The 22,314-nt window shown below is 34.4% G+C and overlaps 1 protein-coding gene across 1 annotated transcript in view; it reads left to right on the forward strand.

Annotated features, from left to right (window-relative positions):
* The first annotated feature begins 239 nt into the window (after positions 1 to 239).
* EYA4 (EYA transcriptional coactivator and phosphatase 4) overlaps positions 240 to 22,314 on the forward strand; it is a 296,169-nt gene continuing 274,094 nt past the window's right edge. The window contains exons 1-2 of the mRNA XM_036994291.2: positions 240 to 471; positions 16,601 to 16,639. The gene's annotated coding sequence lies outside the window, so the exon portion shown is untranslated. The remainder of the gene's footprint in view (positions 472 to 16,600; positions 16,640 to 22,314) is intronic.

Here is a 22,314-nt window from a genome sequence, read left to right on the forward strand (position 1 = left end):
AATTTGATCCCATATGGTCCTGTTTGAGAAAAGAAGGGAACAAAAATTAAAATCAGTTCTCACTAATTAGAGGAAAATCGTATGTAAATAACTGAAAGTTCTTTTCATACTTATGGCTGACATTTCTACCAAGGCCTTAATAGACTGTTGGTTCTAAAGGGTTATGTGCTTTTTTTAAGTGACATGTGCTCCTGGCCAAGTACTCGCTGGGACATGCTGTGAGTAGTTTTAGATCACCAGCAGCTCTTGCTATTTTAGTCTGTGTCACTGCTTGAAGTTGTAATTAATTTGGATGATCCTAAAAATCTTAATTATGACACAGTTCTGATATTTGATAAGAATAACTTAATTCAGTCTTGCCAAGAAAGTCATGGAGTATTTATCAGGAAGGCAAAAAATTCTATACTGCGACAACAAATATCTCACATAGAAGCTGACTGCAGGAGCCTTGATAGGGCTTAACTTGTCCTTGTAAGTAATTTGTGGAATATTCCATGCTTGCTGAGTAACTGTTGTGCATTTTAATTGTGTTTGCTATCAACAATAATGTGTGCTGCGTTTGTTTTTGTTTTTAATCTGAAATTTCATTTGTGGACGATGATTACAGCCAATGCAAATTTTAACTCATTCTTGCAGATTTAAATGATGGGTGCCCTCACAGAACACAGTACTTCATTTCTTTCTTGAATAAATTACCATTAAAAAAAAAAAACCCTAGTATCATTGTTAGATTTTTTTGTCTCTCTTGCTCCTGATTTCTTTTCTTTTAATTCAATTTTACTTGCAGCAGCTTAATTTTCTGACAGGCTTTTTTATTCTTCAAGCTACAAAAAGAAAAATAGTGTATAAAAGAAAGATTTAAGGAATTAAGAGTGAATTCTAAGATGTTGAAGTACGATCTATGATGTATTGGGTTGTTCAAATTATGAACATTGAAGAAAAGTACTTTGCCTGTGTAAACAATGATCTTCAGAGCAATGATACATTTTTATAAGATTCCTCTGAAAATTACTCAAGAATTGTGCTTTTAGTATGTGTCCCTATGCCGTTGATAACATGTTTTGTAATAAGTTATTTTTCAGAAAAGAAATTTATTTAGTGTCACTAGAGTTATAGGTGTATGAATAAAGGAAATGTAATTTAGAGGCAGAAGTTCTACATTTAAATACTGACTCTCATCTGTAGAAGTTTGAGTTTTGGTATATTATATTCTTGGAACTTCAGGTTCATGTATAAAATGAGGACCATACAGATAATAAGCTACACAGTTGTAATGAGGACTAAATAAGGACAAGCATATTAAAGAGTACATTGACTGTATAAGCAGTCAGTCAAGAATTAGTATTGTCTATAAAAATTGCTTCTTGCTTAATAGTAAGGGGGATGACTAAGTAAAGGGGGGAAAAGTATAAACTAATTTGTTTTTGTTTCTTAGTGGGTTTTCATTGTTAATTTTTTCATATTTTAGCAGAGTTGATGAGCCAGAATACTACTTTGTTATGCCTTTAATAATTAAGCAGCAGTTGTGAGGAGATAATGAGTGCTGAATTTAGCAGGTTCTACTGGTCTGTTTTCACTTACTGCAAACTCGGTATCATCAGATACAAGTCCTTGTACTACTCCATAACTCCGGTTGTCCACCTATAAAACGGGGCAGAAAGCATGGAAAATCTCATCACCCACAGGCCCCGCTCTCCAGAGCCACAGATGAGCAGCTCTTTTAAGATGCCAGAACTCGTCCGCAGTGAGCAGAGGCAGGGGTATGGGCTTGCTGCTCACCTCCCTGAGGAGGGGGCGCTTGGGGGTCAGTCGGGCTGGTTGCTGGCCACCCTGGGCGCTGAGCCCCCGGCCCCGGGATCCGTTTCACTTCTGCAGGGCTGCTGTACTGGGAGCAGGGGAACATAGCTCACTGGCAGCATTCCTCTCTGAATCGGATAAACGTTTCAAAGCGCAAGGACACCACTACCTGTTCTTTATACCCGCAGGATATTGTGAAGTCTGACACGATTCTGGGGAAGTGTCTGCAGCACTCCCTGGGAGAGATGTCGCCATAATACAATATAGGAGGTTTCTTTGTTTTTGCTTTCCCGTTGGAGGTATCTCTTCTTTGGTCCTCCAGGAGAAATTGTTTGCTCTTATTTCATGATTTTTTTTCCCCTAGTAATATGAGTAGTTTTGTGCTCCTAAACAGTTAAAAAGAAAAGAGTTGCACCAATATAATATGTACATAATAGTCTCCAAATGAGAAGGGAAGTTTGCTTTTGTTCCTGTAAAGCCTTTCTTTGGAATCTGATGTTTCTTTCTCCAAAGTAAATGCTTATGTAGTATTAACTTAGTTTTAAAAAAATCATGTATCTGAAAGCATGTATTTTTTATTTAGATAAGTCACCTTTTGTTTCTCCTTTAGAAACTGATTAAAATCCTCTTAATTAAAATGTGATGTATTTTAGTGGGAAAAATATTGTTTGAAAATATGCCTTTGAATGAATACTTCTCCAGAATACACTCCAGGTTATATAAACAGCCCACACCTACAGAAAAAAAGTAAAGAACAAAAGCAACTTAAATGTTGTGGATTTAGGATTTCAGTCAGCATTTTCGCTTTTACTCTCCAAACCCTGCTACTTTTACTTTTTTTTTTTTTTAACAATTGACTTAGATTTGTATAGGTTGCAGGCAACACTTAACTTTAGAGTTAGAATGGGTTGCCTAATTATCAACTAGATATTAGTTGTGCTCTATTTTGTTTTTGAGATATGTCCCATAAATGAATGTCTTGAATATTTTTAAGTAAAATATTTTTAAAACCCCTACCATTAAACATATATCATCTAAATTTTTCAGTAATTTCCTTTTTAAAGAGTCTAGTCCCTGCTCCTAAGTTCAATTTTATTTTTTCTATGTGTTTCATTTTTATTTCCTTCAAATCACATTGCTTTGTATGCTTTCTTTCAAACATACCTACAATAAAGCCATCTGTTGTCCAAGGAGTCGTTCCTACATGAATCATGCTCTGTCAAAATTTTGAGGTTATAAATGTTCAGCTAATTGAGCAGTCTGACTAGCTGAATACTTGTAAGTGCTTTATAATATCTTTCAACACTTCAAAACTCTGGCCCTCTTAAAACTCTGGAATCCCAGAGCAAATGGGACAAGTCATTCACATGGAGTCTTGCTGATAAAACTAAAAACATGTTTATGAACTTCTCAGAATTTAAAATAAAGTGTAGTTTTACTCTTAAATATTTTTGAGTTGTGTCTGTATTATGCCAAAGCAAATGGTTAGGAAGTGAAAAACTTACCCAATTAGCCACTTATTTTGACTACTCTGTTTTAAACAACTAACTTGACTTCTTTATTCCCTCACCAGTCAGATGTTTTGGCATCATAGATGCTAACAGTTTCTAAGAAATAAGTCAATCTCTTTGTCTCTCCCTCCCTTCTCCAAATATTTTATTTTTTCTTTAAGGGACTTAGTGATGAGACACTGAAAATGAATGCACAAATAAACCATGTAACTTACATGTCAGCTCAAGTACTCATTCCATATTCTTCCTAAGGTTTCTGTGCATTCCTAGGGAATTTATGTTTTCATGGTCTCTTCTGGCCTCAAGTTCCAGATTTTACAGAATTCTGAGTCTCACTCTATAAAAGTTCTATCCTTTCTGCTCTGTGTCAGTTTAAACATGGAACTCAGCCCTTTTCCTGGATTCCCTCAAAAAAGCAAGTCTCATGAGACATATTCAGTGTAACTTACTTCTTGAAAGTTTGGAAGGACTACAGCAGTTTACACAGTAATTACACAAAATTTTGAATATTGGTAATTTCTCTACTTAGAAGTATGTTGGCCCCCAGCCATATATCACATGGACTAAACAATCTCTCTGCTTAATAGAATAATTGCACTTTATCTAAGCAGCTCCAAACTCAGCCCTGAGTTTTCAAGGCACATATAAGGACTCACTAAAGTGTACTCCTAAATATCTGATGGCTACCACCATTCCTGTCCAGGGGATATGAAGTGTATAGAAAACTTTTACTCCACTCTTAAGAAATATTCATACCCAAACCATACACATGCATACACACACTCACACCCTCACACACATGCAAGTACCCACCATTCTCCCCACACTCATATCCCATAGAAGGTAAAATTATCTATAATAATTTTAAGCAAAATTCCCCTTGAATACATTTATGTTAATGTTTAAAAGCTCTTAGTTATTGTAAATATTTCAGTGGAAACACCTAACTTGTTCTCCAAACTGGCCCTTGCCTGACCTTCAGACCTCATCTCGTATCATGCCACACTGACCCTTCTGTCTGTTCCTCAAAAGGCAAGCTCATTCTTTCTGTTTGACTTTTAGCACCTTCCTATCTCTGTGCGCCTTAGCAAAACTGATGTATTCTCATATGGGCCTTAGCTCAAGTTTCTCCCTTTTAGAAGTGACCATCCAGTTTACAGTAATACCTTCCCTGCCCACAGTCATATCACCCAATATTCTCTATAAAGACATTTTACAATGTTATAGTAAAAATTTTAAATATTTTCTGTAAAAATCTGTTTTACTTCTTTAGAAGAAAGTATCACAGTCTGAAAGTATCTTTTTTTATTTTTTATTTTAAACATCTCAGTTCTTTATCCTTGAGGACAGAATCCTTTTCTATATTGTTTCCAGCAATGTTGATGATACTAAGTGCTTAATATAATTATAAAATAAATAATTGTGTCTATTGTTAAAAAATAAAAAAAATTGCTTAATAGCTCTAAAAAGTATCACTTAAAATCTATTTTAAAGAACATATCATGTTATGTGTCCCATTAGAATATTGAGCAATAATTATTTTTATAATCAGGACTTCCTGATGTCAACTTGATGATAAAGACCACCATTTACTATGCTCATATTTAGAATGTAAATGTTCAGAAGAAATAGTATTAGCCTGGGAATTAAAACAGCCTAGTTAAAGATTAGTATCATGGAATTCTAACCCAATCCTCTCATTTAACATTTGTGGCAAGTGAGACACAGAAAAACTACCTTGCGTAATATTAATGGCAAATTAAAGTCTGGAATTCAGGTTTCTTGAATCTCAGATGACTAATTTTTCCCTCAAACCATGTCTGCAGTCCTAATCTAAGAGTAATCAGTTACTTCATGTTTTCACTTACAGCATAAGCAGGTGAAATTAGATGATCTCTCCGCATTTGCAGTTCAATCACTCTTTTTCTTCCTTCTCCTCTGTTCATCAGTTATTCCCAACTTGGCTGGAAGCAATCTCCTTAAAGTCTCATTCATATTGTCAAGCCCCTACTCAATGATATCTTGAGTCCCTAATGCTCCAAATGTCTGTTACTCTAGTATTGGTGTCATGTGACTGGTTGCTGATGACACACAGCACAACAGAACTTAGAACTACTGAATCTACACAAGTAGATAAATAGGGATGGTTGGCCGTTTGCATGCTTTTCTTTGGAAGTCTTTCTGAGTATTGAAGAATAAGGTATAGCCAATCAAGTGTAATGTAACAAGGTCAGTTAGGATTAAACCAAAGTCAAAGTTGCATTTAGAATAGACCCAAGTTAAAATTAAAACACCTAGGATGACATTGTTATGAGTTTTAGTAATCGATGTATTTGATATAGAATTGAGTTACCTTGCTCATCAAGGGGGAAAGTTTCTCCTGCATGTTTCCTCTGTTCTCAATGGTGCTATTTTTCCTTTCAAATGAAATAGATGATGCATAAACATATGTATAAGTATATTACAGACTAGAAAGAAATCCCATTTATGGATGTAAATGCCCTTGGATGAATCAAATTTAGTCTACCTTAATTAGATTGTTATCCAATTTACTTTTGTACCTCACAAAAAAAATCACAAAATCTACCAGATTAGTTCAAGGTTTTCCATAGTCTAGTGAAAAAAAAATTTTTTTTAAGGGAACTAGATTGAAATACATTTTCTAAGCTATTATGTAAATTCAGAAACTTCCACGTTTGTGTGCTATAGCATTTTCAGATAGGCTAAGGAATGTAACATTTTTTAAATGTGCCGTCTTTGTGCCTGGAGAGGAATTTCCTAACACTAGTTACAGGATTGTGAGGAAAGAGAGATCATGATTTATCCTGTACACAGACGTATTTCCCTGCCTTGTTCAGCTGCTCTTGGCAGTGTCATGAGCATTTGGCTAAATCAGTCTTAATCTAACCATTGGAAGACAATAAAGAGGTGCAGATAAGCAATAGCTGAGTGGGATAAAATATTGGGGCAAGAAACTGGAGGTGTAATTCGGAGAAAAATAGAAAAATTAAGATTTGCTGTGTTTATATTGCACAATACTCAGTGTTAATCTGGGATCTACAGAGTCTCCTGGAACACTCAGGGGGGTCCATACATGCCCAGAATTTTTATGTAAAATTATGAGTGTGCATTTTTTTTTTGGTAAGTGAAAGACAATCCATAGTTTTCATCACTTGCAAAGGAGGTCTGTGGCCCAAAACAGGCTAAGAAGAACATAAAAATTTGTCAGCAGGTTATCAGAGAACAAGAATCATACTGATAGAAAACAATATTAAATTAACATCTCTCTTCTTCCCATCTGCAATTGTATTTGATATTCTTTAGGGCTTTAAAGCTGGAGTAGATGAGGATAATTTAGTGAAGATTTAGGGAAGAGTACTTAAGATGAGTGAAAGGTAAGAAAATAAGATTTATCAGGAAAGAAAACAAAAATAAGGTCCAGCTGGATGATAAAAAAACAATGATTTTTACATGTAGAAAAGTTAATGTAAAAATGCAAAGAACCTGTTTTTCATCCCTATTAAAATTTGTTTTCACTGGTAACAGTAACCAGTGTTTATTGAGAGCTTATTATGTGCCTTAGATAGTTCTCAAACATGTTTTTTTTACAGGGAATTCTCACATCAAAACAATGGAGGAGGGAAATTTTCCCCTCCATTTTTCAGATAACGAAACTGTAATCCTAGCAGATCAGGAAAGATTTCCAGTAAGAGATAGCACTTAACACTGGATTCTTAAAGATCAGTGTGTACATTTTGCGAGTGATGTTTAGTTCAGGATGGAAAGGAGTGGATAGAGAGATTGGCAAAGGAATGTAGTAGGAAGAATAACAACAAAGTTAGATTTCATTTAGATGTAAAGAATCTTCTCTAAAAAGAGACTTGCACATAGAAAAAGAATGATGAGGAAGGTTTTGAAATTCTGTTTGTAGAAACTTACGAAAAAGAGTTACATTGAGTTGTAATGAGGCTCTACTTAAAAGGTTGGGGAAATGGCCGAAACATGTTTTGGGTGCTTTTCTAAGTTTCTTCCTGCCATGATTCCTCAAAAGCTAACACTCAAGCCGCTTAAAGCAAAATAAACATTCAGAATTGATAAATAGGTCAAGAGTGGTAGACCATCTAAAGAAACCTCTTTCTACTGTTTTGTAAGGAATTTCATCAACCCTTACAGGGCAAGAAAACATGGAAAGGAAATGTGTTGATCGTGAAGACTCAAGTGAGGATACGGTGACATTGCATTCCTCATAACTGTGACAGCCACATTTAAAATATATAATAAGCCCATGAGTAGAACTCGAGCTTATTAAAAATGTATTGCAAAGAACCGAGAAATTTCACTTCCGGATATAAACCCAAAAGAATCAAAAGCAGGGACTTGCTTAGATATTTGTACACCCATTTTCATAGCAGCGTTATTCACAATAGCCAAAAGGTGGAAGCAAACAAATGTCCATTGATGGATGACTGAATAAATAAAATGTGGTACATACACAATGGGACATTATTCAGCTTTAAAAAAGGAAGAAAATATGACACATGTTACAATATGGATGAATGCTGAAGACAATATACTAAATAAAATAAGCCAGCCACAAAAGGACAAATATTGTATGATGTCACTTAGATGTAGTATCTAAATTAGTCAAATTAATAGAGTCAGAAAGTAGAATGTATATTCTGGTACTGGTAGGAGTAGGGTAATGAGGAGCTGGTGTTCAATGGGTACAGAATTTCAGTTTAGAAAGATAAAAAAAAAGTATTAGAGGTAGATGGTGATGATGGTTACACAACAATGTGAATGTATTGAATGTCACAGAACTGTACATATAAAATGATTAAAATGGTAAATTTTATATTTTGTATATTTTATCTATTTAGCTATTTACCTATTGCAGAGACTAGACCCTATATTATTTGATTCTTTAAAGCGTATTTCTGTTCCTAATCATTTAAATATATGTGTGCAATTAAACTCCATTTGGATAAGGCAGGGTTAGCAATTACACATTTCTGAAACATAGCAGTTATGAGATTTACAAATGTGAAATCAGTATAAATGTTTTGCCTTAAATTCCTGTGTGTTATATAGCTTGACTTAAATACACATAAAGTAGTATATGGTTAACATTATGTATCTCTCAGTTATTTATTGAGTATAGTCAACTTAGAATTTCATTATCCAAATTGAAAATGTTGTTTGACATGGTTGATGACTAGTGGCTTATGTGGTAGAGAAATATTTTACCAGGAACTCTTGGCTAGTGGGAAGGTCAATAAGATGTATTATCAACACTTAAAGCTGGTGGTATATTCACAGTGTACACAGTCTAATATATGGCTAACAATTTGACAAATATCATTTTTTAAAAATTAAATGCACTGGAATGTCTCTATAATGTTTTCCAGGGATCTGAGATTTTTTCAGTGTTACATGATCCTTTTTGGGCCCTTAGCCAGTCCTTTAAAAAATGAACATTAGCTGCAGGAAAATGTTAAATGGAGGCATATTGTGATGAATTTCACTGTCTAATATTTATTTTAAAGGGTTTAACTTAATATACAACACAGTAAAAATTCGCTTTCTCATACATAATGTATTAAAAAATTTAGTCCCTTAGAAAACACTGCCAATGAGTTACAGTGAATAACAAATCCATATATACTTAGAGCTAGAATTTTTTCAGTATAGTTTATTTTTTCATAGCTGTCTGAATGGATATTTTAAACTTAAATGGGTTCCATTTCTCCTAAAATAAAGCATCTTTAGCAGAGAAATTTTAAAGGAACAGATGAAATTTCATTACCATACATGTGGTCACACCTTGTCAGAATTTAGGTCCTAAATTTCACTGTGATATTGATATTTGCACACATTTGAAGTGACACTATTTGGCAAAAGAGCAAGTATCTAGGTTGAGGTAGTGGTGCACATGGTGATGACTAATCATGTACTACAAGGTTAAAACAATTTAAAATATCACTTGTTAATGTGATAAGACCAGCCTCGTGTTTTTCCTAATCTCCTTTTCAATTGGCCTTTTTGTTCAGCCAATAGGTGAATAAATGTTTGCAATTAACAGATGTATTCTTTACTCAAATGGAAAGGACAGGAGGGAGATATTAACTGGAAAAAACCGATTCACATCTTTGTGGATATTAATCTCTTGTTTTAAAGTTGAGTAGTGCTTTTTGTATAACTGTATCTAGTTTGATTCAAAACCAAAGATTTTACCTACACAAATGGACTAATAGGAACTGATATCATTGAAAAATATATATATTTCAGGAAGAATTCTATTCTTGAGAATAATTAATTGGGTATATAGTATCTTAGAGTTTCTCTCCCTCCTCCATATTAATCTCCCTCTCTCAACCCATTATCTCCCCCAAAAAAGAAATCTGTCAAGCTAAATAAATTCCACCAAATACCTTTCTAATTATCACTCTACAGTGGTGGTGTTCACAATTAATGAGGCTTTGGATGTAGAACTTAGTAGGTGTTTAAAAGCTTCAATTTTTGTTTTTCTTAAATTTTATGGATTAACATTGCCAATAATATCATTATCAAATAATTATTGACCCTTAAAAATTATTTAAGACACTTTTAATTTTGTCTGATCACTTGAAAAATTTAAGCTCATCATGGTTATGGCCACTCTTACTATGCAATATATCCAAATTGTATCTTCCGTTCTTCACCTCATTTTTCCTCCCTCTCTCCCTCCCTCTCTCCGATTCTGCTAACACAGAGCAAACTGGCATCTTCACTCACTTCTCTGACTTACAGAAGCTAGCCTCTGCTGGACCTCATGGAGTCTTACCTTGTGCATGCAGAGTCCAGACCATGGCCCAGGAAGTAATGTAAACCCATACATACTTATCCCCACCCATCTCATTAGCTCCCTCAATACTCGGAACAGGTCTCTCAAATCTCAGCTTCTTCTACTTCTCTGAAATCAAATAATTACTTCCTTAACTACACAAAATTACTATGTTCTATTTGGCCCCCATCTTCATGTCTAAGTTCAGAGTCTTATCTCATTCTTTTCCATTCTTTCAAAATGACAACTGTTTCCCATCTGTTGCCCAAAGCTTCAAAAATTTCTATCAGAAATCTTATCCATTGTTTTGTTGCCCTTGTCTAGCTTGGATTAACACATAGTCTACAGGCACACACCTGATCATCTACATTTGCCCTCTTACAACACTAAACTATGTTTTCTACCATTATCTTGCATCTACCTACCACTTCAGCATTTTATTATTATTAATAATAATAATAATAATAATAATGGAGAAATGTGGGATTCACATATAAATCAAGTATAAAAATCAAACGAATATTCATATTTCTGATTGTTTATAGTTCATAATGCATTTCTGTGATGACTGCCCTTGCACTGTTCACCATGTAAGAACTTATTCACTATGTAAGAATTTGTTCACCATGTAAGAACTTGTTTGTTATGCTTCAGAAGATTGGAGACTGTTGAGAATTAGGCTTGGGGTTGATTAATGATTGTGCATTGAGTCCCCTATACAGAATTTTATTGTTGTTAACAACCATTTGATCAATAAATATGAGAGATGCCCTCTCAAAAAAAAAAAAAAAGAAATCTTATCCATGTTTATAGGGATTAAGAGTGGAAGGAAATTATCTCAGCAATTAGTATATTGTGGTCAGAATTGGAAATCCTATAGAATTCTTTAAAACATTTTTTAGATATAATTCACATATTATACAGTCCACCCTTTCAAAGTGTACAATTCACAGCTTTTTAGTATATTCACAAAATTATGCAACTATCACTGCCATCTAATTCCAAAGCATTTTCAGCACTTCATAAAGAAACCCCATACACATTAGTGTATTAGAATATTATAAATAATATTCTATTGTGTGGATATATCACATTATTTATCTATCCACCAGTTGATGATTATTTGGGTTGTTTCCACTTTTTTGACTATTGTGAGTAATGCTGCTGTCTACATTCATGCAGAAGTTTTGAGTGGACATATATTTTCATTTATCTTGGATAACTGCCTAGAAGTAACATTGCTTGGTCAAACAGTAATGCTATGTTTAACTTTTTGAGAACTACCATACTGTTTTCCAAAGAAGCTATACCGTTTTATATTCCCACTGCAGTGTGAGGGTTCCAATTTCTTTGCATCCTTGCCAAAACTTGTTATGTGCTTTTTATTACAGGCATCCTAGTGGGTATGAAATGGTATCTCATTGTGGTTTTGATTTTCATTTCTCTGATGACTAATGATGGTGGGCATCTTTTTCATGGCTTATTGACTATTTGTATATCTTCTTTGGAGAACTATCCAGATCCTTCATCTATTTTCAATTGGGTTGTCTTTTAATTATTGAGTTATAATAGTTATTTACATATTCTAGACACAGTCTTTATCAGATATCAGATTTGCAAATTTTCTCCCATTGTTTGTGCAGCCTTTTGCTCTTGGTGGTGTCCTTTGAAGCACAGAAGCTTTAAATTTTGATGATATCCAGTTTATCTTCTGTCATTGTTGCTAGTGTTACATGGGCTTTTGTTATCAAAAGTAAGAAGCCATTGACAAATTCATGGCCACCACATTTTACATTTGTTTTCTTCTAGGAGTTTTATAGTTTTTCCTCTTACATTTGGATGGTTCATCAATTTTGTGTTAGCTTTCATACACAGTATGAGTTAAGGATACAACTTGGTTCTTCTACATGAGGCTTCTAATTTTCCAGCATCATTTGTTGAAAAGATTATTCTTCCTCCATTGAAATGTCTTAGAATCTTCGGTGAAAAAAACTAACCATAAATTGAATGGCCCATTTATGGACTCTCATGTCTATTCCAGTGGTCATTGTGTCTGTATTTATGCTGATACTACATGTATTTTATTGTAGCTTCATACAAAGTTTTCAAACCTGGAAGTGTGAATCCTCCAACTTTGTTCTTTTTTCTAGATTGTTTTGGCTATTTTGGTTCTGACGCTTTTCTTATGAGTTATAACAACAGCTTGTCAATTTGTGCAATAACAGCAAAACAGCTGCAATTTTCATAGGGATTATGTTAAATCTGTAGATCAATTTGAGGACCACTACAACGTTAACAACGTTAACTGTTTAAGTCTATGAATATGAATGTCTTTCCATTGATTTAGGTCTTTAATTTATTTATACAATATTTCATAGTTTTGAGTATTTAAGTTTTGTGCTTCTTTTGTTCAATTTGTACCTAAGTATTTTATTTTTTATTCTACTGTAAATAGACTAGTTTTCTTAATTTTATCTTTGGTTTGTTTATTGCTATGGTATAAAAACACAACTGATTTTTCTGTATTGATCTTTTATCCTGAAATTTCCTGAAATTATTAGTTCTAATTGTTTTTACTAGAATTTCTAGGAATTTCCATGTATGAGAGCATGTCATTTTCAGGTAGAGGTGGTTTTACTTATTCTTTACAATCTAAATTCCTTTTATTTCACTTTCTTGCTTAAATGCTCTGGCCAGAACCTCCAGCACAATGTTGAATAGCAGTAGCATCTTAAAGTTTCATTACCTCCAGCCCCACCAAAACTGATCATTATACTGCATACAGTCATTCAATAAATATAGAATTTATTCAATAAATATTAAGTGTATAATGTACAAGTCACCATGTTAGGAGTCCCTTCTATTCTAGGTGACCATGATCCTTATAAAACACAAATTTAATTATGACATTCTTCTATTTAAAACTCTTTAGGATAATGCCATCTTGTCATTAGTTTTAGAAAAAGGCCTAACTTTTTAACAGGGCTTCTCAGACCCTACCTTTCCTAACACAAATATCAATCTCCAGCTTCTTTTCTTGCTGCTTCTTTCTTGAACACTCTTATCTAACAAACTGAATTTATTTTAGTTTCTGAAAAGCTCAGTATAGTGGATCTGCATTATTTGTGGATCTCATATTTGTGAATTCACCTCCTGGCTAAACATTTATTTGCAAACTCAAATCAATATTCACAGAGATTTTGTAGTCATCCACAGACATATGCATGCACACAGCAGCAAAAATCTTCAGTCACCTAAAATGCATGCTCCCAGCTGAACTTGAACAACTGTCCTTTTCAGTTTACTTAGTGTGATTTTTTTGCATTTTGTGCTTTTTGCTTGGTGATTTACTGGTATGTTGGTATACTGGTACCTGGTATACCACTGAGGTATTGTCTAGTGTTCCTAAGTGCAAGAAGGGGAGGATGTGCCTTATGGAGAAGATACATATGTTAGACAAGTTTTATTTAGGCATGAGTTATGGGGTTGTTGGCTGAATTCAATGTTAATGAATCAACAATATATATATATATATATATATATTAAATAAGGTGTCTTTAAACAGAAACATGTAAAACAAGATTATATATTACTCAGAAGATGAAAATATTGTGACCAAAGTCTAGCAGGAGTTTAACCCTGTATTTCCCCTAGGGGTAATGATTCAATTATTTGCTAAACATTTGAAGGAAACTTTTAGAACCTAACTACTGTGAATAATCAGAATCTTCTATATGTAAAATGACAATATAAAAATAGGTAAAATTTACTGAGTGTCAATTATGTTCTTGGCACTATGCTGAATAATTTAAAGGAATTAACTTGTTTAATTCCCATTATTTATTCAATTCATTAATACATATCATATTGATTTCATTTTTTAGATAAGATATCTGAGGCTTTATGGATATTCACAGGTCTCTCTATGAGGCTTGGATTTTTTTTCTTCCCTTGGTAGACTGAATTCAGTGCCTGGATTATTAAAAATATTTCTTGAATAATGAATTACTTTTATGTTGCATTCCGTTCTATTTGAATTTGTAGGTATAGTGTTAAACATATTTCTTGGTTATTTTCATTTTGTTCTTTAATAATAATAATAAGTTGTAATTTACTATGTGTATCTCTGATCCAGTCTAACCATTGGCATGTTTAATGATTTCTGTGTTTAGTTTGTGCCATGTTAGAAATCTTGAATTGTTCCTCATTCTAGAACATGTGAGGAATAACTTCTTTGGGTGAAGAAGGATTTTTCAGTATCTGATTGAGTTCCTGGTGACATTAAAAGTGACAGATTTCCTCAAAAGATATTCATCAATTTGTAAATTAGGGTTTTAATGTTCTTAATTTCAGGGAAACAGAAAATTCATGGAGAATGTTAATTTTCAACAAGTTTTATAATAATATTCCAATAATTTGAAACCCTGCCTAAATGACATAATGAAGAATTATTTTAATTTAATTTATTAAGAAAACATAAAGATTAAGTAAATGAAACTAAGTTCTCTTTATATGTTGATTTAAACATCATTATCCCTCTATAGTATTCATGTAATATTACACAAGGTGTTAGAAAGAATTACAGTATTTGATTAACACTGGCATTATTCATTATCTATAAGCCTATGTGATTGTGACGGGAAAGATGAGGCTACTTAAGGAAGATTATGGCAAGCTGAAAGGGAAAGAAAAAATGCCTTGGAAAAAAACCAAAGTATCAAACCAAGAGAACCAGAACACAACTTTCAAACAAATAATTTTATATTTCACTTAGAATTCTGCCCCACAGCTCTGTTAATTGCAATTGCAGACACTACAGTGTTTCCAAGGTGGGGGTGGGGGTCCCAGTAGAATACTTCTCAGACTCAGGGCCAGGTTAGTCTAGAAAAGGTGGGTGAGCCCTTTCCTCAGAAATACAGAGTCTTAAACAGATATCAATTGATAGATTTCACTTCCTAAGTTAAAACAATAAATCCTGCTAATTTAAGGATATACATTTGTTTCTATTTCAAACCTGAGGAGCCAAGTACATCCTTTTTAAAATGGAGAAATGGGCTACAGGAAGGAAAAGGGAATCATAGGATTGAAACCTTAATGGAGACGAAGCAGCATTTTTTGTCGAATGACAAAAACAGTCTTTGGTGCTCAGAGGAATGGATCACTCAGAGAGGGAAGAGGTTGAATACTGATAGTGAACTTGACTTTACAGATCTTGGTTATGGCCATCTTTGCTATTCTTGCTTGAAAGAAAAGAATCCACTGAGACTGAACACTACTGAGGGAATGGTGTCTTTGTGGAAACCCAAGAGAGTAACCAAAAAATGAGATGAAAATTGTGACTACTCCATGTTCTCCCCTTAGAAATAGTGCCATATCAACACACAGACAATAACAAACACTGTAAGAGTTCCATTACAAGGGCTCAGTACTCATATGGTAATACTGTTAAGCATACAGGGAAAAGCAAACATCTTAAACTGGTATCAGAAATATATTTGATAGAATTTAAGGTGTGGTATATTGTATAGTGTTTTATTTATATCTCAATTCTCTGCCATATTTTTAATTCATCAGGAGGATTTCTAAAGAACACATTCTGTTTTGGGTGCATGCCATCTCCTTGATTTAAAATTTTTATAACTTTTATTTTAGACAAAATTTAAAATTCTTTGAGGCATTCAAGCTTGGGACTGTTTCTATAGTTCAGATTCTTATGGGTTTGAAAAGCAATACCTACTAATGGCATGTGCTGGTAATAGATGAAGTATTTATGAAATAAATGAACAGGTGATTATAGAAAATTGTTTTCCTTAAATAAAATGATCTCCTGAATAACATTATTGATTAAAGTCCTTGAATTTAATATTGGCATTGTTTTGAGTTGCACTGAATTCAAGTATAAAATCACATAGTCCTGTTATTGGTAACCCTTCAGAGTCTGAAATCTCTACAGAATTAATGTTCTGTATAGAACATATAGAACATATATTAAATCCCCCATCCTTCCCCCCATTCTCAGCAACTCTCCTAGTGAGTTGTTAATGAAGAACTAAGAAAGAAGCACTGTATAAGACCACCACGGCTCACAGGAAGAAAGGTACACTTTTCTGAATTATTAGGGAAAGTTTAATTAAACTCTATGTCACTTGGAATAACATCAACATTATTTTCTAGTAGGTCTAGCCCTGGCCAAATTGTGAAATAAGAGAAGTTTGCTTTTAGGACCTACCCTCCAGCTTTCCATTTTACAAGCCAGCATCTCCCTCCTTTGCATTGCCTGCTTGCTCTCACCCTAACTCAAGCCCTTTGAGAGTACCATTCGTATGCTTTTTTGTCTGGCTTCCCTCACTCAGCATTATGTCTATGAAATTTCTCTGTACTGGTGCATGTATTTGTGAATCATTCTCTTTGTATGTATAACATTCCCCTGTGTGAATGTGCCACAGTTTATTTATTCATTCTATTGTAGATTGGCACTTGGATAGTTTCCTCAAGGACCCGGATCAGGGTAAGTGAGATCAACACCTACTTCAAGATGCCTCTTAGATGCAGCTGTACCCACAGTAATTTTCTATCTGGGCCTAATGTGAGCTGCCCTGGGCTCACTTTCTTTCAGATTCTCTGCCTTCCCATTCACATCAAAACTTTTTTGATCTGAGCTTCAGCCTGTCCAGATTCTACTGTCTGCTTTTCAAGGAGTTTGCTAACTAATCTGATCAATGCAACCTCACTGATATGATACTCAGATTAATGTATTATGGAAGTCTTCTTTTACTTCTTTTTAAAAATGTTTTTATTGAAGGAATAACATATATGCAGAAAAAGTACATTAGTCATAAGTATGCAGTTCAGTGAAGGTGAACACACACATGTAACTAGCACCCGGATCAAGAAATAGAACATTACCAAAAAAACTAAAAAGACAAAAAAATACAAAAAAAAGAAGAAATAGAACATTACTAACAGCCTAAAAGCCCTTTACCATACACTACATCCCTAAGATACCACACTTTTCTGACTTCCAACAACATCAATATTATCCTTCTTGTACTTTTCTTGAATTGGATCATACTCTTTTGTGTCTGGCCTCTTTCACTCAACATTATGCCTATGAAATTCCTCTGTAATGTTGCATATGTTTGTTGGTCATTTTCATTGTATATAGAATATTCCACTGATAATTATGCCATAATTTATTTATTCATTCTATTGTTGATTGGCATTTGGGTAGTTGCCAGTATGGAGTATTATGAATATTTCCATTAATATTTTTCACATGTTCTTTATTGATTTGTTTTGTATTTTTTGGCGAACATAACTTTGCATTTCCAGTGGATATGTACCTAAGAGTAGAATTGGAGGTCACAGAATATGCTATGTTCAGCTGTACTAGAGACTCACAAAAAGTTCTCCAAAATGGTCAGCCAATACATAACCCCTGTAGCAGAATGCAAGAGTTTGATTTTTTTCCATAGTCTCCCCAACACTTGGTATTCTTTGCCTTTTCATTTTAGTTATTTTTGTGTGTATATAATAATGTCTCACCACAATTTTAACTTGCATTATGGCAATGAAATTGAGCATGTTTTTATGTGTTTATTGGTTTTCTTTATAACTTTTTTGGCAAAGCACATATTAAAGACTTTTGTCTGTTTTTCTATGATTGTCTTTTCTTTCTGATTTATAGCCATAATTATATTTGTGAAGGGAACTCTAATCACAGGAAAATGGAGGAAAGCAAGGTATAGAAAGCCTGGGAAAGATGTCCAGTCATTGTGTTATTTTTCTGTCTCAGGCCTCAGTGTACTTCTAGGAAACACAGGAATGCATTCCTATTTTCAGCCATGTAGACCATTTGAACCAATACCCTACTTAAAAAATGGATGACATTGACAACCTAAGTTACACATTTATGTTATTTTTAGTCTTAAATTGGGGCTGAGAAAAATGTGGTTCAAAGAAAAGATATTGCTGAGTTGACTTCTCAAAACCTTAATAGGAAAAAAAAAATACAGAGACCTAGAACAAGTGAGGGCATAATGGAATAAACATATCGTGGCCTTAGCTGCTGTGTCTTTCGGCCATGGATGCCACTATGGTAATGCTATCCTATCCATGTGGTCACACTAACCAAAAGTACAGTGTCCCTGAAAAGCGCCCAGAGTTAATTAGCCCACAGCATTTGAACCAGCCTGAAGAATTTTCCCTTCACTGCTCCTCCTAAAAGAATGCAAACAGAAATGCAGAGAATAACAATGATGCTGTCAGCTGTTTTTTCCATTTTCTCTGAAATTTCTTACTTAGTTACAGGTCTACTATAAGTTCCAGGTTTGACAACAGCCTCCTAATTCAATTTGTGTAACGGTTAGTCCATTAGTCTGTGCGGAAAGTCTGCAAGAATGTTGGTTATGACAATTTCAGTTCAGTTTGATTCAATTTAGCCTCAGATTCTAAGTCTATAAACCTTTACAGGATTCCAAAATACCATAGCAAAGAATTATTTTTGTTTTATCTTTTGTCTGTTTTCTTTTCCCAATAGTATGAGCCAGCCAATACCTGGCAGCCGTAGTGAGACAGCTCCTGGAGTTGTTTGATAATCCATCTCCAGAGTCTCATTAATCTGGATTTCAATCTTTGCTGTGTTTCCTACCTAGGAGAATAAATTTGATTAAGTGACCTGACCTCTCTAAACCTCTGTTTTCTCATCTGTAAAATGGGTTAAAAATAACATCTACCTGTTAGAGTTGTTAGGATTAAAGGAGATTATCTACATACAGGCATACTTTAGAGATACTGAGGGTTTGGTTATAGAACACAGAAATATTAAATGAAATTTTTGGCTTCCCAGTGCATATAAAAGGTTTATACTCTACTATAGAAAGTGTGCAATAGTATTATGTGTGTGTGTGTATTATATGTATTATATATACACCTTATTTTTTAAAATACTTTATTGCTAAAAAATACTAACTCTCACCTGAGCTTTCAGTAAGTCATAATCTTTTGTCTGGTAGAGGGTTTTGCCTAAGTGTTGATGGCTGTTGATTGAACAGACAGGTGATTGCTGAAAGTTGGGGAGGCGGTGGTAGTTTCTTAAAATAAGACAACAATGAAGTTTGCCACATTGATTTTTTCCTTTCATGAATGATTTCTCTGCAGCATGCAATGCTGTTTGATAGCATTTTAACCACAGTAGAACTTTTTTCAAAATTGGAACCAATCCTCTCAAATCCTGCCACCACTTTTTCAACTAAGTTTATGTAATATTCTAAGTCCTTTTTCTGTCATTTCAACAATCCACAGCACCTTCACCAGGAGCAGATTCCATCTCAAGAAACCACTCCCTTTGTTTATCCATAAAAGGTAACTCCTTATCCTCTTAAATTTTATCATGAGATTGTAACAATTCAGTCACATCTTCAGGTTCCACTGCTAACTCTACTTCTCTTGTTATTTCTACCACATCTGCAGTTACTTCTTCCACTGAAGTCTTGAACCCCTCAAAGTCATCCATGAGGGTTGTGATCAACTTCTTCCAAACTCCTGTTAACTCTTACTAAATTCCTGTTGATATTTGGATCTCTTCCCATGCATCACAAATGTTCTTAATGGCATCTAGAATGGTGAACCTTTTCTAGAAGTTTTTCAATTTACTTTGCCCACATTCTCAGAGGAATCACTACCTATGTCAGCTTTAGCATTACAAAATTTATTTCTAAAAGAATAAAGCTTGAAGTCAAAATTACTCTTTGATCCATGGGCTGCAGAATGGAGGCTATATTAGTAGATATGAAAAACAACATGAATCTTACTGTACACCTCTATCAGATCTCTTGAGTGAACAGGTGCATTGTGAGTGAGCAATAATTTTTTGAAAGGAATCTTTTCTCTGAGCAGCATATTTCAACAGTGGGCTTAAAATATTTGGTAAACCATGTTGTTATAAGATGTGCTGCCAACCAGACTTTGCTGTTCAATTTATAGGACATGAGCAGAGTAGATTTGGCATAATTCTTAAGGGCCCTAGGATTTCAGAATGGTCAATAAGCATTGGCTTCAACTTAAAGTCACCAGCAACATTAGCCCCTAACAACAAAGCCAGCTTGTTCTTTGAAGCTTTGAAGCAGGCATTGACTTCTCCCCTCTAGCTATGAAAGTCCTAGATGGTATCTTCTTCCAATAGAAGGCTGTTGATCCTCATGTAAAGTCTATAGTTTGGTGCAGCCACCTTCATGAATTAGCTAGATCTGGATCACTTGCTGCAGCTTCTACCTTAGCACTTGCTGCCTCACCTAGCACTTTTCTGTTGCTCAGACTGTTCATTTCTTTAAACCTCTACTAGCTTCAAACTTTTCTTCTTCTGCTCCCTCACCTCTCTTTGTCAACTTGAAGAGAGTTAGGGTCTTGCTCTAGAATAGGCTTTGGCTTAAGACAATGTGGTTGGTTGGATCTTCTACCCTTTCTCCGTACATACCAGCAATAAGGCTGTTGTGATTTCTTATCATTCGTGTGTTCACTGGGCCAGCACTTTTAATTTCCTTCGAGAACTTTCCCTTTTCAGTCACAACTTGATTAACTAGTTGTTGCAAGAGGCCTAGCTTTCTTCCTGTCTCGGCTTCTGACATGCCTTCCTCACTAAGTGTAATCATGTCTAACTTTGATTGAAAGTGAGAGACATGCAATTCTTTGTTCCACTTGAACAAATATTTGAAGATGATTTCAGGGTTATTAGTTGGCCTAATTGGCCTAATAGGTCTAATAATTATGTCTCAGGGAATAGAGAGGCCCAAGAAGAGGGAGAGAGATGTTGAATGGCTGGTTGGTGGAGCAGACAGAACATAAAACACATTTATGGATTAAGTTTGCCATCTCATGTGGGTGTGGTTTCATGGAGCCCCAAAATAATCACAAAAGATTACCAATCAGCATAATAAAAATAATAATAATGAGAAAGTTTGCAATAGTGTGAGAATTACAAAATATGACATAGAGACATGAAGTGAATTAATGCTGTTGGAAAAACAGTGCTGATAGACTTCCTTAATGCAAAGTTATTACAAACTTTCAATTTGTAAAAAACCCAGGATATTAGAAGTGCAATAAAGCAAAATGCAAAAAAATATGCCTGTAATACATTAGGTAAGCACAGATAAAGTTGGCTAATATTACTATACACTTTACTACAGAAAGATGACTATATATAAATTCAACATAGAGCATTTTTCTGTAGTATTTTTAACTCTGCTAGTATTTGAGTAGTGATTCCTCTTTACATACCTGCCATGTAGCAATTTACCTTTCTAGAATCAAAAACTAGGAAAAGTGACTTTTTAATCTCTATATTAGGTTTAAATAATCAATGAACTTACCTGTGTTTATCTTAATTTATAAGTGAACAGAAAAAACAGGAAAGCCTTGTCTCACACAAGTTCCCATGTGGTATAAATTTCAACAAAATGTTCAAAAGAATCAGAAGCATCATATTATCAAAAATACCCAAGATGGAAATATTAGAAGTAAATATTAAACAGAGCAGGAAGTTGTACGTGTATCTTTTGTTCTACTCCTGTCTCCCCCTTTTTGTTCACTTCTCCTGGGTCTAAGACTTCCCTCTTGAACCATTCTGGTTCCATTTGTCTCCACTGTTACATTTCTCCCAGACCTATGCTTCCCTGGTTACTCAAACACTATCTCTTTGGCCCATATCAAAACACTCTTAAAGTGTAGCCCAGTTTGTGTTTACATTAGAAACATGAAAATCCCACTAAGTTAGCATTATGAGACCACCTATCCACAGAGACATAAATGTGCACAGGTTACTCTCGGCTTAGCTTAAAATCATTTAATGGTGAAATGTTGGGAATCTCTTACAGAGCAGTGGATGAAAAATTTGGGGAGAAAATAAATTTTTCTAACAGTTAAACTATCAGTGTCTGTGCAGGCCTGTGGGCAATCCCAGTCCTTATGAAACACATCCACTTGTGTGTACATATTTGTGTGGGCTTAACTGAACTTGCCCAATACTTTTGTCACTGCATGGAATTAGTCCCACTAATATGACTTATCTCTTCCCTTCCTCCCATCACATGGAAGTTGTTACAGCACACCATCTGAGTAATGGCCATATTAGTACACCCATGATAAGCTGGACCTGGAAAGTAATTAACCTGGATTAGCACAGGT

Source organism: Manis javanica, chromosome 13, assembly GCF_040802235.1.
Source record: "Manis javanica isolate MJ-LG chromosome 13, MJ_LKY, whole genome shotgun sequence".
Taxonomy (NCBI): domain Eukaryota; kingdom Metazoa; phylum Chordata; class Mammalia; order Pholidota; family Manidae; genus Manis; species Manis javanica.